Raw genomic sequence first — 18,051 nt, 5'->3', positions numbered from 1 at the left:
ATGAGATCCTGAATCTAGAGCCTTAGAGGTATGCATTCTTCCAATGTGTGCCCTTCGGCCCCAAAATAGTGTTCGCATTTCTTGGATGAGTCAAATCCTGGTGGAGGAGGACCATCCCTTGGCCTAATAAATAGGGGAGTCACCAATTTCTTTTCAAACAAAGGTAAAGCTCCGACATGGGCATTGGCAACAGATGAAACTTTCGAAGCTCTCTCCTAGGGTACTGGGGTTAATCTAGCCTTCCCCTTTAATAAAATGCTCAGTTAGGGGCCTGAGTTGGCTGAGCCTATTGCTAATAAGGCAGGGTAACTAGGGCGGCATAAGCAGAAGTAGAACCCCTTGGCCTCTCAGGTGCCCTAGCAATCATGTGAACATCGACTTCCTTCCCTTTATAGCCAGTCACCTTTTTCACCCGCTGTTCTATCATAGAATTCGGAGCCTTAAGAACAACTATCTTTTAGCTCCTAATAACTTCATCAATATGTTCTCCAATAGGAATCAGGCTTCCAAAATGAATGACCTGAGCACTGATCATCTTCTCATAGTACAGAGGCTTATGGTTTTGGATAAACCACTTAATCATTTCTTCTTCCATCGTGGGAGGAAGCACTTATGCAACCAACTTATGCCACCTCTGGGCATACTCACGAAAAGATTCCCCACTTTTCTTTTCTACTCTCTAAAGGATTGTACAATTGGGAGCTATCCCAGTATTGAATTGATAATATTCCAAAAAGGCTTTGGCCATCCCCCTTCAGCTAGAGGTCTTTTCCAATCTCACATACCAAGTGTTGGGGTTTATGCCCTAAAACCCAATTTATTGGCATGTATTTAATAATTAAATTGTTTAATTATATGAGACTATCTATAAATGAACTAAGACATTATCATAGTCCATGAGATGCATTGTATGTGATTTATGTGAAAAGTCACAGAAGATATAAATCACAAGTTCTTTGTAAACTCAGAAGTTTAGTTCGTAGTCGGTGATGAAATTGGGCGTTTCATCTGCGAAGACTATAACATATCAACTAAGATGATTTGTCTTAATCATGGAAGTGGAGACTTCTAGTTGGTATGTTGACATGTTTTAAGAGTTAAGACATATTGAACTGGACCGCTGTGAGATTTATTATTCTCCTAACGACTGTCAAATGAATAATAAATCTCACGACTTCTATTTACATCAACTCTAAATCCTGAGAGAATAATGGACCTGATAATGAGATGTAGGTTGCTTTGATATATCAGGAGTAAGATCTATTAGTTACGGTCAAAACCTCAGTATGTTGGGCATCCGCATTTAGTGTTGATAGAACATATATTCTCAAGATGGAATTCATAGTCTCTTAATGGAGATACAAAATATTCCCTTGAGATAAGTTTAATGGATTTAGTTATTCAGAGTGTTGGGCCCAACCACTTTAGTAAGGAGTTACTAAAGTATATATTTATGAAATTGGATTTCATAAATATATGACGAATAACATAAAGGATTAAACCGGGTATTCAAGGATTAAGATGTAGTAATCTTCAAAGTGGCAGTCTATATTCATGACTTTGGATTACTACGAATATTTTAATGAAGGGGTTGTATGCATAATAAAGTCTTGTGATATAATTTATTAATAAGGCCTAGAGTACAATTATATTTATATAGTGGTATTAAATATAATTAATGGTAACTTTGGGCTTGTCAAGAGTTGACGGAAAAGCCCAAGGCCCATTGGAGCTAGTGTCTTATTGGTCCCTTTTGGTCCCACTCCAAGCCACACACTAAAGCCCAATTGGAAAGGCCCAATAGGCCAGCCCAATTAGATAATCAGTTAGTTATAAAGGGAGAAACATACAGAATTTTTATTAGAAGAAGTGAAAAAGTGAAATAAGAAACGGTGTGTGAGAGAGTGTGAGACACACTTTCATTCTCCTTTTGAAAACTGATTGAGAGACCACACATCTTGGGTGTAAAGTGAAATTGGAGTGAAGATTAAAAGTATTCCTAAGTGCTTCTAATATTTGTTTTGAATTTCTCCATACCAAGGTACGCTATCTTGTTCTTAAATTCTGAAATTTACATAGTGCATGTTATCAATCATGAATGAAATAGATCCTTGTTTGTTGCTTCCGCTATGTGTTTTGTATGAGATACAAAACCAGTTTTCTCCTTCACCAAGTGGCTGCAGGGCCAGTCAAGGTATCTGGGAAGATTTGACAAAGCAAGGGCTGATGCCTAATTATCCCTATAGGGTGCCATCTTTCTACAGAAAATACACAAATGGGCAAAGGGATCTCTAGTGCCATCATATTTGAAAAACTCAAGCAACTTGAACTTGGGAGGCATAACAACTTGAGGGAAATTGGTCTAACTATCCAAATCAACATTTCCCCGGGAGCTTGAACCCTCCATGATGCACATCTTTTTTTGTTAGGGTTTCCTCTTGACTCTTGACCTGGCTGTAGCTAGACTTTGGGGTCTTTTCCTTAGAAGAATCCACTTCCTTGTCACCCCTATAGACCAACAGGAAATGTGGTCCTATCATGGTTGGAATCTGGTGGCGACTGTGCCTCAATTTTAGACTGAGATGTAAAGCCTTCTAGAGTGGGATCAAATGAGTCACACCCTCCTACAACTAGTTGTTGCATCATGCAAATCATTTCTACCATCTATTCTTTCATTTGAATGAATTTGGCGACACTCACTTCAAAGGCTGAAGAATCACTAGTAAACATCTCTCTAGCATGAGACCTAGTGATAATGGGATCACAATGTGATGGTAACTTGGATTGTTTCCTTTGAGCAATCTTTTCTTTTTATAAACTTGGAAATGAAAAGAAAGGGATAGGAAAGAGACGGGGGTACATTTGAAAATTTGACAATGTGGAAACACAAAAAAATCACGAAGTTGATTTGAGTCCTTGCTTATTTAAAATGCACCTAACATTTTCAAATATTGGCTTGAACCCTTGGTCAGGTGTTTATCATGCTGAGTTTCTACAGTGATGTGGAATTAAAGCATAAGCTTGGCAAGTAACTGGAACCTTCACATCATTCTTGAAAATGCGGAATGAATCCCTCTTTTTACATTACAATGAAAGAATGCCTTTTACAAAACTGGGCTTTTTTTAACACCCCTAACACTAGGCTTCTTACAACAACGAAATTCAAATTCACAAAATGCAGAGGCTTCATCCTTGATGGCATGGTTTTCTTGAAAAAGATCTTGGGCTTTTGGCAATGTCCTCCCCAATGCGGAGTTCTGGCTACTTGCCACCAATTTTATCTGTACACATGTACATGATGGAGCCATTAGTGTATGCGTGCATGCTCTTGTAGGGTTGGAAACCCTTAGGGTCTGGGTATGATCTAATGTGCAAGTAATGTAGTTGCTTTTTTCCTAGGGGTTGATCACAAGTGCTATGCAAGCGGGTCAAATAGAACCTGGAGGAGAGCATAACTTTTTCAATGCAAGCAAAAAGGTCAAACCTATAAATGGAAACTGGACACTTTCCCCTTGACTCATTTTGAAAGCAATCCTAACAAGGATATCCTACCCTAGGCTTGGATGTTCACTCGTCTTGGCTCTTCCTAGTCCTTACAAGCATTTGACTTACTCTAGGCCAACTATTTGAGACATGGCTATACTGGTATGTTGGTCATAATCTTAGGGGGGGCCTTGATCATCTAATCCTTCCCTTCATAGAAGTTGTCGGATAAAGTAGATCAAGGGGATTTTTTTAGCTACTCCTGTCCACCCATGGACCTAGAAGTGCCTGCAAGTCGGCACCTAGTAACTATCTATGGTTTGCGTGTCAGGTCGTAACCTTAAAGTGCTAAGCCCGAGTTCGACTCAAAATGAGGGGTGATGCCATGCATTTTGAAATGAAAGGGGGAAAGACTTTACAAGCAGAACAGATATATGTATAGATAAAGGTGTAGTGGGAAATAAATCTTTTACCCTAGGTTCGTATATGTGAATGAAAGCTACAAAGCATGCTTACAAAAGCAGGAAAACTTCACACATTCAAAAATACCTCAAATTTGGTTTTGAAAACCATTTTAAAAACAACTCTGAAAATATTTTTGATTTTGAAAATAGTTTACTAAAGATATAGTTAAAACATTTTTCAAAAGGAAAGCCCCAAAGGCTAATGCCAATTTCAATATTTTTAAAACCAATGTCCAAAGATTAAAATTTTACCGAAAGCTCTAAAGGCTAAACTCTCTAAGTGTCCCCAGTGGAGTCACCAGTTTGTTGCTGCCTCACGGCAGTCAACCACCCATCGCGGTGATGCTTATGGGCGCTAAAATGTGGCTTGGAGCTCAAGTGCTGTGAAAAAAGGGATAAACCTCTGGTGTGTGACTTGAATTAAGTCAATTTTAACCTATTATTACTAAAGGTAAGTGAAGTCGCCACCAATCATTAGATTTTTTCAAAGGTGTTATTGGTCACCTGACTCTATTTGATTTTATTACCAATCTTAGGCTAAGAAAAAAGTCATTATTCCTAATCTAACATAGACGGGTGAAAAATCGTGATTCTTGAGTTCGGAAGTCTAGTTATGTGTAAGGAAGCTGTTAAGCACCCTACAACGTTTGTCTAGAGACAGTCCTTTGTTTTGGTAAAAATCTTAATCTTTGGACATTGACATTTAAAATAAGTTGTTGGCATTAGCTTTTGAGGTTTGATTTTGGAGGGGGTGTGGTCTTAATCAATGCTTTGCTAGCACATTTTTAGAACTGTTGCCGAATTTCCACGACCAAAATCTGGGAGCATTTTGCTTTTGGTGTGTCATAGCACACAAAACACTATTCTCACCAAGCTTTCATTGTAAGAATATGGCGACAAAAGTGTCCCATTTTCATGGTGAAAGTCCGGCAGAGCTTCCAGTTTGGTGCGGTATGGCACACTGGCAAGGTTTCATGCTTGTGTATATGGCGCGCGTCAGAGTGTAAATACTAGGGTGGACCGATGCTCACCAAAGCATCAAACTCGTTGATGTGTGGCATATACATGGGGAAACCAATGTCACTTAGTTGACATGGATCGAGACAAGTACACTACAATGATCATGCACACAATATGATATGAATATGTACCGCCAGCAAATGCCTTGAGTGCATACCCACACCACAAGGTCAAAAGCACACATGATCACGATAGTGCTACTCTCTAAACCATAAGGGTCCATCATACAAAGTGCACAACCACCCATAAACAAGTAGATGGTATGTGTGTGTGTGTGTGTGTGTGTATGTGTGTGTATACACATTATGCATAATGCAAGCATACAAAGGCAGGAAAGTTAAACCAGACATTGCCAACATTCCAAGGGTATGGCATAGCAAGGTACAGGAAAAGTAAATTAGACATAGTCATACCCAAGGAACATGGCCCAACCAAGATATGGGAAAGATAAAGAATACATGCTTACATCCAAAGGGAATGGCCCAACAAGGTACAGGAAATGTAAAACAGACATTGCCATACCCCAAAAATGCGGCCTAAAGCTAGATATAAGGAGAAGAAAGCCTAGCCTAGATACGGGATTCGAAGAAAAGATTAAGAGAGAGAAAGAGATAACAACACAGAGGGGGGAGGGGGAGCTAAGCCCTTTTATTCTACAGAAGAATGCCCTTTTTGGGCATGCGTCATCTTGCTTGCATTCTTTGCCTTTCCTAGCTTACGTCTTGGAAGTTGCACCCTCGCTTCAATTGTGTACATGCAACAACAAAAGAAAACACAAGGTTAAAAGAAAACACAGGGTTAGCAGAAAAGCAAAACAGAAGACAAAGAAACAAAGAAAGCACACAAAAGGGAAAACAAACAAAAGCGAGCGCACAAAGGGGCAAACAAGCTTGTTATTAAAAAAACATGTTATCACACAAAAAAGGTGTCCCAGAAGGACAAATATGGGTTTGGATTTGATGTCCATAGTTCCATGATATTGGAGTATGAACGACTCATGTGTCGTCAAGCAAAGTTCCTAAAAGGGACTCAAGATTTCGTGTACCAAGATGAATATGAACCGGCACAAAATCATGTTAGGAACTAGGCTTGAGGACACAAACAAGCACACAAAGACACATGCATGAGCTTATAAAAAAAGATGCAAAGATGCAAACACAAAGAAACCAAGCATGTTATCATACAAAAGGGAAGGTAAACATGTTATAAGGTACATAGAGAGGCCAACACAAGAAACCCTAGCATGCAAGGCTAAGTAAACGAGGGAAAAGGCAAGCAGCAAGCGAGCCAAACATCATGAAGATGAATCCCAAATGTGGTTGCATCCAATCAAGCCACCAAAGGGGACAGACACAACCAAACAAGCAAGTGGCCCCAAAGATCATCAAGCAACAAGCCCACAAAGGAAAAACAAGTGAGAGCATGGCAAAGAGCCTAGATCTAAGCAAACAAGCATAGCAAAAGGCGTGGACAAAGGCAAACAAAGCATAGACATGCATAAAAGAAATTTATTGAAAAATGGGTGTATGGATGAAGGCCTAGACCACTAGATCTAGATCTACACCCTACCCTAAAGCCAAACACAAGAAAGAGGATAAAGCAAGATACATAAAGCTATAAAGCACTAGGCATAGCATCCAAACAAAGGTTTAAGCACATGAACACGTAGATTTAAACACACAATCACATAAAGAAACACATGAACATCTAGATCTAGGCATAAACATTGCAAAAAACAAATGAACATCTAAATCTAAACACAAGCATGGCAAAAAGCACCTAAGTAAGAAGATCTAAACACAAACTAGGTATTTAGACATATCCTAGCCCAAGAAGGCTAGGCCAACAACATCAAAGTAATAAAACATGTTAGAAAGCAAGTATAAATGCTAGAAAACTATAAAACAAGAATCAGCCTAGAAGAAAGAAAGAAAGAAAGAGCCTAGAAGTTCTTCCAAAATGCCCAAAATCCTTTTTTTTCCCTTTAATTTAGTTCTAGGGGATCAGGGGTATTTATGTGAATTTGTGACTCTTCAGCTGCCGGCTCACCCTTTAGGGCTACCAGCTAGCTACGGTGACCCTTTAGGGTGTGCTGGGCTAGTTGCTAACATCTGCAATCTTGTCCTTTTTCTTGGTTCAACTTTGATCACTTATTCCAACGGTCGAATCAGAAGTTATGGCCTCAGGAAGTGAGTTGATGCGCTCAGCACAGTTTTCAAGATATCCCAACCATTTTAACTCCGATTTCAAACCATGAATAATTGTTGGGAAGAAAATTCAATAATCTGAACTGGTTTCAACCTGTTCTAACTATTGGAGTTTTCAAGATATCCCAACCATTTTAACTTCGATTTCAAACCATGAATAATTGTTGGAAAGAAAATTCAATAATTTGAACTGGTTTCAACTTGTTCTAACTATCGGATCAAAATTAGGTTTCTGGGGCCCTCAAGAGTCAACTACGAGTCAAACTTGGTCAAAGATGATTAAATGTGAAAAAATCTCCGAATAGCTCAGGTTTTATGTAAAAATATGAAAAATGTTGTTTTGGAGTAATTTTGACCAACTTTGACTTTCGGTCAAACTAGGGTTGACCAAGGGCATTTTGGCCATTTTAACCTAAAAATGTACTTTGGGGGCTTTGATGCTCGAACAGGTTGTGCCATATCAATCTAGAATTTTTTGAGGTCCCATGGTGGAAAGTTAATATTTTTGGATTTTTAAGGGTCCAACACGTAGATTGAGGGCAGACAAAATACTATTTCTACAAGACATATGCTTATCTTTTAAGAGTCTCTTGTAGAATTGTTCCATGTACCATGATGTTTAGCTATACCCCTCAAGAGAAAATTGACCATGTTGTGATTGAAGGACTGGTCTGCATGCACTTCCCTGTGCTAAAGGACATCCTGGGGCCATGGACTATCACAAGGGTTAACAGTTTTTCTAAAGTTGGAAGTGTTGGATCTTGGGAAGATCAAGACTGGATGGGAATAGAAGGCCTAGTCCAATAACTCCAAGCTTGCATTTTGATTGAACAAGATGCTAATTCGCCTCCCAATGAAGGGCGATATTTCATTTTGGTTGAAAATGACAAAGATAAAGATGAAGAATACGAAGAGATTGGCCATATGGAGCATTGGAATGATAGTGAGCATGACTAGTCCATTTGGAGGAAAGGACTACACCTTTTCTGACCGAGGGGATGTCCCGTGAGATCTAGCTAAAGCCATACGCATATAGGGTCCTTTGGAGGAGATGGATTGGTCCATGGAGTTGAAGATTTTGTTCGAGGAAGTAGGCAAGGAAGACGCTAACAATGTCTAAGGAGAAGAGGAGCGTAATGAAGAGCCAAGTGATCCTTCCCCATTCATCATGCCTACTGATAGGCAGCTTAGCATTTGGGCTTGGGTCAATTTTTCTAAAGTCATAGGGAAAATTTCCTGTAACGCAAGTTCTGATGTACTTTTCAAAATTTTTAATAAGATGAATTCTGATATGGCTTATTTTGATGCATCCCATAATATTGAAATTTTGCACTTAAATGATTCCAATGAATTTGAAAATGAAATTATTAAATAATTGGAAAAGAAAATTGAGCCTAAAGCTGTCCACGGGTTGAGTCAGCCTGGGTTTGGGCCCAACCTGCACCCGCCCTGATTGGATCGGGTCACTAAAAACTGACCCGCAATCAACCGAAATATGGGTTGGACCTGCAGGGTCAGATCATCGGTTGGAACGGGTCGGATTCAATGGTTTGGCGAGTTGGACCACTTATTGGGCCTTTTCGTAAATTTTATTGGATTTAATTTTTTTTAGGCCTTTTTGGCCGAAATTATTGGGCTTTTCAAGGAATTAATAGTTTTTGAATCTTGACATATTAGATTGAGCCTATTTTTTACTTAATTTCTTTTAAAATGGGCCTTCAACTCTACTTGAATTTGTCCAAAACTCCAAATTCATACTTCCCAAATATTGAGTATGAATTCATACTCCCTACAACTCTATATGAATTTGGCCAAAACCCACATATTGAGTATTGACATTTGGGAACAAAAAAAATACAAAGTAAAACTTGGGTACCTCTTAAACATCAATAGCATGTAAACCTAGGCATTAATCAAACAAATAAAAACACAATACCATTTTGTTACCACTTGTTAATCATCCACACATTATAACAAATATTTTCCAAATTGCCTAAGCCTTAAGGCCTGGGTAGTACCATTTTGTTTCCACATTCATCAATCTGTCAATTTGAGCACACACCTACCAACCATTCCACACATCAAATAAATTTTCAGAACTACACAGTAGCAAGCATTACTAAAAATATTACATCTTCATAATTCCACACACACACACACACACACACACATACACATATATATAAAGCCATAGAGGCAAGCAAAGAAGTTAGTTACTGCACAAGGCAGTAAACTACCAAAGCAGTAGACAATATTCCCAGCAGTATATATAATTAGTTACAATTATGAAATACTATAAGTATTTCCAAAAAATAGCTTTCCTAAAGCAGTAAAGAACTACTCTACAGAAAGGAAAGCCTACACAGATGCTAAGTTTTCCTTCCTATAAGCAAGACAAGAGTTCATGTATAATTAAAAAAGCTACACGTCTGTCCAAAAAGGCTTCAAAATAACTGACTCCCATACAAAATGCAACCTTCCATCCTCCTACAATACAAGGGGAAAAATATTTATCAATAATATATAAAGACAAAGAACAAAAGCTACAGAATAACCAAAAGGGAAGTAAACAATATGAACAAAAATTATAAGGGCAGAAACATACCCAATTAGTGATCATTCATCAATACTAACTGTGGTATGAGTACCACCTTACTTGAGCAGGAATTAGAACTTGTTGCTGTTGTTGCTTCATTTAAAACTAGAAAAGAAAAAAATGAGATAATAGATTAAATTTTTCTCAAATATATGACACATTTAATAATACTTAATAGACAAGAAGTTTGGAAGTTAAACATATAACCTAATTCATGAAATTCATTCCCCAAGGCCTCCATCTTGTCCTTTGATTTGCAAAAAGAAATTGGGACATGGGCTTGCAGCCATTTTTGAGCACAAACAAGATTTTGAACCATGGGAGGAGAGAGTGAACTTTGAAATGGATCAAGTATGCGCCCTCCGATACTAAATGTCGATTCAGATGCAACTATAGAAACAGGTATAGCCAACACATCCCTAGCCATTTTAGATAGCACTTGGTACCTATCTGAATTGGCTTTCCGTCACCCCAAAATCTCAAATTTCACATCCCTTCTACTCTCACAATTTTCAGCCAAATATTTTTCAATCTCATTGCTACACCCTATAGACTTCTTAGCCTCTAAAAACTGCTTATATCATGAATTAAACATCGTATATGGAGAACTTTTTTGTTGCATTGTAAAAAAGTTTCAAGAAACCCACAAATGTCCTACAATTTTGAAAATCGACCCCACAAAGAGATCCCAAACCACCACTATTTTCCTTGTTCAAAAAGTATGAAGAATAGCTATCATCCTCAAAGTCCATTCTTAGGAACACTTTCTCAAAATTTTCAGCAGTATCTAACATGAGATAGGTAGAGTTCCACCTAGTAGGTACATCAAGACTTAGTAAACACTTGGATTTAATACCTAATCTCTCCATAAAACTCCTAAAAGTTTGATTTCTATTTGGTGAGTACTTCACATACCTCACCGCTTCACACACCCTAGCAATGGACACATCATTTTCTTTCAAACCATCTCCCACAATCAGATTTAGGATATGTGCACAACATCTCATGTGTAAGAACTCATGTTCTAAAAACAGTCCCTTTCCAATCTTTAGTTACTGTTTGTAAAAATTTAATGGTAGTACCATTAGAGGAAGCATTATCCACTGTCAAGGTGAATATGCCATCAACACCCCACTCACGCAAACACATCTTAATCTTTCTACCTATAGTCTCCCCCCTATGGTCTTCCACTTGACAAAGATTCAAAAATCTCTTATGCAAGTTCCAATCATCATCAATAAAATGACATGTGAGGGACATATAATTTAGATTTTGAATACCAGTCCATGTGTCCGTAGTAATGCATACCCTACGACCTTTCAAGGCTTCCTTTAGTTTCTCTCTCTCAACACCATAAATGACAATCACATCCCTAGCTACAGTTTGACGAGATGGGATATCCCTGATTTACAACTTAGGTTGTAAGGTTGTTGAATATCTTTGAAACCCATACCCCTCAACAAACCTAAAAGGCAACTCATCTATTATAATCATTTCAACGAGTGCCTTCCTAGAAGCCTCAACAGTAAAGGCTGATGGGGATAAACTCCAATAATCATCCATGGAGGTCGTCTAGGGCAAGACCAAACAATCAAAGGCTATCAGAACCTTGTCCTAGAAGCTAGTCCATGGAGGGAGATGTTTGGATGAGGTTTCGTGTGGTCAAGTTTCACAAGAACCCCGCCATGTCGTCCAGGGTCGTTGTGAACCTCGTCCATGGAAAGAGTTGTCCATAAAGGAAGAACCCCCCTAGGACGCGAGGTACGCCCAGCTGGATATCCTTAGGACGAGGATCCTTGGATGAACCCTGGACATTTAGGACAATTCCTGAGCTGTAGTACAACTCCTTATTACACGTATAACTTCCAACAACAGTTAGGTAATAAATATGTAACTCCCAAGCAGTTGTAGAAGTTATCTCTGAACCATCACACCTCCTTAAATCCAGGGGAGGTTACAAGTTTGATAACTGTTCTTAGGACACCATATAAACGTTCATTCAGACAAAACAAAGGTATGTTTTTACTTCTCCGAAAAAAGTTGGAACTCCAAAAATATAGAGAGAAAACTAACTTTGCCATCAGAGGGTTCTTGGCCGGCGACCCCGGTCACCTTTGATTTCTTTTCTTTCTTTTTCAGACCATCGAGAGAGCAAGTTGTCCGTTCAAGTCCGAAGCATCCAGCCTACTGATTTTCTTCGCATCATCAAAGGCTGTTGGTACAAGCTGAAACCCTTCTTCCCCATTCATTTTGGGTTCAAATGCTAAGGTTTGTTGTCCTTTAAGTGAAACTCTATTAGGGTTCTTAACACAGTTTGGTGTATGATTAAATAAATTAGCAGTACCATGACCCTTACTATTAGCATGAAGTTTTTTGGCAATAATGGCAAACAACCTTAAATTGACCCTCATTAATCTTTATTTTTTCAAAATGATCCCAAGAAATAGACTTTTTCCTATTATTACCACAATCAGTAGCTATCTCACTCACCTTGGTTTTATCATTAGGTTTAGGTGGAAGTGCCTTAGCATTAGTTGGAGTGGCAACAGGTTCAGCTTGGACAGCGGGTTCAGCTTTGGCAGCGGGTGTTGTTTTGGAAGGGGGTGCATCACTAGAGGGTTCTATAACCTAAAGACGTCAAATTTAAGCATTAGTAAACAACTATAAAAAGACCAATCCTAAGAAAGATCATTGTAGTTGACCTCTTAAAGGGAAAAGTCACATACACTGGAGCTTTGTAGAATAAGAAATATCATTATGCATAAGAATTGACTTCATAAGTACTGATTTTATTTTACACTCAGTGTTCAGTATCAAGGTAAATTACATGGCACTTCATGATTTCATTTAAATTACAAGTATGTATGTTTAAGAGTTAAGACAAAACAAAGAACTGATATAACTATAAGCATTTGAAAGAAATTGTCTTTGTTCAAATTTAAGCACTAGCAAACTACCATAACAATGATATTGTTAACCCAGTAACAAGAACACACAAGTGACATAACAACAACAACAACAACAACAACAACAGGTCAAAGCGACAACAAAAACAATGACAAAAGTAACAAACAAACAATAATAAGAAGTTAAAAGAGAAACAATAGAAAAGAAATGATACCTTAGTAAACTCTTAGCTGTTAGGGATTCAACCTTGAAAAGGAAGCAAAAAGAGTAGCTACTTGAACAACTTTCAACTCCTGTATTAAATTAGGATTTCAATTTTTTAAGTTAGGAAAGCAAAATGAATCAAACAAATGAGAAATAAAATACAATCAGATAGAGAGATTTTGTGTTAAAATTTTGGTATTTATGTTAAATTTTAAATTCACATTTTATGTTTAATAAATCTAATCCATTCCTCTCTCTTTTTTTCTTTTTCTTTTTTCTTTTTTTATCAAATTTATTTGGGTTCGAAGATAAAAATAAAATTTTATTTTGGAATTGATCTTCTGAGATAGCTTCATAACACAAAAGGCATGCTATTTAGTTATATTGATTTGGGACTTCTATAAAAATCCATCCAAATCCACATTTTTTTTTGTTTATGAGCCCAAAATGGAAGATTTGGTTATGGAGGCCCAAAACATTTTCCCAAACCTTTTTTATTTATAAAATCAAATCATAGACACAACTTCAGTTGAAGTAATCTCTCATTGTCTTTAGTTTTTTTTTTTTTTATAAATTGCTTAATAACACATAGCCAATGGTTTTTAAACAAACTTCCTCAACATCACAGTGTTCTTACAAGGAAAGGAGGTGTTTGAGCTCAAACTCACTGCCTATTTGTTGTAATGTCTCACTTTTCACAAACGTTGATGCAGATGTACAATAAAAGTAACGGTGCACTAATCACAATCCGTCACCTCAAATTTTTTTTTTCTTCGAAAAGTTACGAACTTTGTTTGGTGTCTGTATTATTCGTTAAATCCTCACCACTCTATTTACAATAAGGCAATCAAATAATCTTAAAAGCATAAAAAAAAATCAGAAGAATCTAAATAACTAATAAAAAAGTGAAAGAACAGATTTTTAAGGTTGTTTGTGTGACACGAACCAATTGGCAAGGAAAGTGAAACCGCAGTCGTCGAGCTTGAAGGCAGAGAGGCAGCGGACGGTGCCCTTGGTGCAACAGACGAGCTTATAGACGACAGAGTCGATTTTGAAGGCGGTGCGGTTGGTCTTGCGACACCATTGGTCGATATCGATTTCAGCCCAGCAATATGGCCCACAAAGGCATTGGGACCATGACTTGCAAACCAGCGATAACACTCCGATCCTCTGCTCAGCGGGGATACTTGTGAAGATGAGAACCAACAAGGTTTGGTGTTTGGTCTATTGGAGACTTGGAGTGAAGTTAAGTGTTTCAAAATGCAAGAAAGATTTTGAATCAGCCCTTGAGATTAGAGAGCAGAGAGAAGTAGAACAGAGAGAAGAATCAGATTGATTTAAAAGAGAGAGAGATGAGGGTTGAGGCCTTAAGGCTGAGGAAGGTTAACTGACCTTGGCTTGGGGAAGTGGAAAATTGATTATGATTTGAGGGTAAGCCGTTCTGAATCTTTAGAGAGATATTTTGTGTGATTTTCTTTTGTGTGAAACTGTGTAGGAACGATTTTGTTGATCTTCAAAAGGATCAAGACCGTTAATCACGCTCAAATCGCACGGCCATGGTTCATCCCACCAGTGTAACTGTGTAGATATGGTGTTTAGTCCAATCACTTGTAGGTTTTGCATGTAAAAGTCTTAGCAACAGGCTATTGATTTGAGACTTTGCATGTAAAACTAAAAAAAGTTAGTGCTTTAAGTCCAATCAGTCTTCTCTCTTTAGTCTTCACGGGTTCCTGAATCTTCTACTTAAATTACCATTTTTTTTTAAATTTGAAAATATCGGTTTGGTCGGGTAATACATGTTTTTTCTTCCTTAACCCCCTACCCGACCCGAATCATTGGGTTTTGAAATAAGCACACCCAGATCCGACTCACTATGGATTTTGGGTCGACCTGCTAGGCTTCGAGTTGGTCTGACCCAGTCGGTTTAGGCGGGTCAGAGAACCGCTGGACAGCCCTAATTGAACCTATGGAACCAATGCTTGAAACTCATAATTTAGGCATTGACGAGAATCTATGATTAATTAAAATTGGCCCTACTTTAAATAAACAAGAAAAGAAAGATCTCAAAGAGCTTCTCACTGAATTCCAAGAAGTATTTGCATGGTCCTATGAAGATATGCCGGGCAATGATCCAGAGATAGCATATCACCATTTTGATACTCCCACATAATGCTGTTCAAGTAGAAATTGAGGCATATGAGAACTGAATAGCTTCTTAAAATCAAATAAGAGGTTTCGAAGCAACTAAAAGGGTGGATAGCCAATGTCATGCTAGAACCCAAGAAGGGTGGAAAGGTAAGGAGGTGTGTGGACTTTAAAGACCTAAACAAGGCTTGTCCCAAGGATGATTTCTCTTTACCCCACATAAATGTCTTAATGGATAACACTACTAGTAGTGCTCTGATGTCTTTCATGGATGGTTTCTCTGGATACAATCGAATCAAAATGGCTCCTAGAGTAATGACCAAGACTACTTTCACCGCAGACTGGGGGATCTATTGCTATACAATGATGTTATTTAGGCTTATGAATGCAAGAGCAACTTATCAAAGGATGGCTACAACCTTGCTACATGATATGATGCATAATGAAGTGGAGGTTTATGTTGATGACATGATAATGAAATCCAAAGATAGAGAGGGTCACATAGCCAACTTGAGGAAATTCTTCAAAAGGTTTAAAGAGTACAAACTTAGGTTGAACCTGTAAAAATGCACCTTTGGAGTGACTGCCAGAAAATTTCTAGGTTTCCTAGTAAGTGATAGGGGTATAAGTTATCCCACAAACAATCAAAGCCATCTTGGACATGCCTCCACTCAAGAGTGAAAAAGAGATAAAAGGATTCCTAGGTCGACTGCAATACATTAGTTGATTCATTGTTGAACTCACTTCCACTTGTGAGCCTATCTTCAAAATTCTAAGGAAGAATGAACCCTATACATGGAATAGAGAGTGTTAGAAAGCCTTTGAAACCATCAAAGAGTATCTCCTCCACCCACTTGTTTTGGTACCTCCGGAGCTTGGAAAACCCTTACTCCTATACCTTTTAATCATAGACGATGCTATAGGAAGTATGTTAGCTCAAGAGGATGATGATAAGAGTGAAAGAACCATGTACTATTAGAGCAAGAGGTTACACAATACACGCCCATAAAGAAATCCTGTTTTGCTTTCGTATGGGCAGTACAAAAGTTTAGACACATTATCCTACCATTCCAAGTATGGATAGTTTCCAGAATGGATCCTTTGAAATATTATTCGAGAAACCCGCTTTGAGTGGAAGATTGTCAAGGTGGTTAATGTTATTGACTAAGTTTGATTTAACCCCTGCTAGTACTTTTAAGGTGGGATTACCTTTGGACTTGGAATTGAGGAAATCCCTCACCATGAATCTAGCCAAGGACATGCATCAACTAATAGAGTGAATAGGGGAATATAGAAGGGTGGAAGATGATTAGGCTTGGGGTAAAAGGAAGGAAAAAGCTTTCCCATAGGATAGAAAGGATCCTAGCTAGACCACTTCGGGCCTCTAGGCTGAGAAGGGAATTCTTCAATCAAATGCCCCAGCGCAAATGTCAAGGTGGTATAGTATTCAAGGAACCAATTTACTATGTGTTGAAGAAGAACAAGAATGAGCCTTATTTCAAACGGCCTCATAAGATGGGAAGAGATCCCACTAGGAGAAATCAAAACTTGTATTGCTATTACCATCAAGACCAAGGTCATACCACTGAGTGCAAAAATTTGTAGGATTTCTTGGACCAGCTAGTTAAGGCAAGGATGTTTAAGCAGTTTATACATCAACTAGGTTCTCAGGGCAACCAAACAAATGCGGGGTGAAGATGTAGCAGGGCCTTTATCTCAAGTCCTGACTATTGTTCCTCAAACCCCTAGTGAAAGGGAAACGATGCCTGAGAAGAGGCAAAAAGGCGAGGAGGAATTGGTTATGGGTTTCTTGAACTAGGACAAGGTGGGGACTATTCAACCACATGATGACACCTTTATTGTGACCCTTCAGATAGGTGGTTACGAGTTAAAAAGACTGATGGTGGACCAAAGGAGTGGAGCCAAAATAATGTACCTCGTGTTAGGATTAGTGCCCTTAAATCCTATTGTATGATGCTATGTATGATATTATGTATGACATTATGTATGACATGATGTATGACTTTATATTGTAATTGATAAAGTTATTTTATTATTATCTAAAATAATGATAACGTGAATATGAGACATTATCATATAGTCCATGAGATGCATTGTATGTGATTTATGTGAAAAGTCACAGAAGATGTAAATCACAAGTTCTTTGTAAACTCAGAATTTATAGTTCGTAGTCGGTGATGAAATTGGGCATTTCATCTGCGAAGACTATAACGTGTCAACTAAGATGATTTGTCTTGATCATGGAAGTGGAGACTTCTAGTTGATATGTTGATATGTTTTAAGAGTTAAAACATATTGAACAGGACCGTTGTGAGATTTATTATTCTTCTAACGATTGTCAAATGAATAATAAATCTCACGACTTCTATTTGCATGAACTCTTAATCCTGAGAGAATAATGGACCTGATCATGAAGTGTAGGTTGCTTTGATATATCAGGAGTGAGATCTGAAGTGACGGTCAAAACCTCAGTATGTTGAGCAGCCACATTTAGTGTTGATGGAACATATATTCTCAAGATGGAATTCATAGTCTCTTGATGGAGATATAAAATATTCCCTTGAGATAAGTTTAATGGTTTCAGTTATTCAGAGAGTTAGGCCTAACCACTTTAGTAAGAAATTACTAAAGTATATATTTATGAAATTGGATTTCATAAATGTATAATGAATAGCTTTAAAGAATTAAACCGGGTACTCAAGGATAAGATGTAGTAATTTACAAAGTGGCAGTCTACGTTTATGACTTTGTGTTACTACGAATATTTTATGAAGGGGTTACGTGTTTAATAAAGTCTTGGGATATAATTTATTAATAAGGCCTAGAGTGCAATTATATTTATATAGTGGTATTAAATATAATTAATGGTAACTTTGGACTTGTCAAGAGTTGACGGAAAAGCCCAAGGCCCATTGGAGCTAGTGTCTTATTGGTCCCTTTTGGTCCCACTCTAAGCCACACACTAAAGCCCAATTGGAAAGGCCCAATAGGCCAACCCAATTAG

At 37.9% G+C, this 18,051-nt stretch overlaps 1 long non-coding RNA gene across 2 annotated transcripts; it reads right to left on the bottom strand.

The window, feature by feature from the left end:
* Nucleotides 1-9,608: 9,608 nt before the first annotated feature.
* LOC142605729 (uncharacterized) lies at nucleotides 9,609-14,283 on the bottom strand. Of its 2 annotated transcripts, XR_012839110.1 has the most exons (5): nucleotides 13,828-14,283; nucleotides 12,892-12,970; nucleotides 12,261-12,398; nucleotides 9,780-9,875; nucleotides 9,609-9,661 (listed from the first exon to the last, which is right to left on the bottom strand). It is a non-coding gene; the product is annotated as an uncharacterized LOC142605729 (long non-coding RNA). The 2 variants fall into 2 exon arrangements; XR_012839111.1 differs by lacking the exon at nucleotides 12,261-12,398.
* Nucleotides 14,284-18,051: the final 3,768 nt, after the last annotated feature.

Source organism: Castanea sativa, chromosome 8 (assembly GCF_040712315.1).
Source record: "Castanea sativa cultivar Marrone di Chiusa Pesio chromosome 8, ASM4071231v1".
In the NCBI taxonomy this organism is placed as follows: Eukaryota; Viridiplantae; Streptophyta; class Magnoliopsida; order Fagales; family Fagaceae; genus Castanea; species Castanea sativa.
This window is presented reverse-complemented; position numbering and strand designations above follow the sequence as displayed.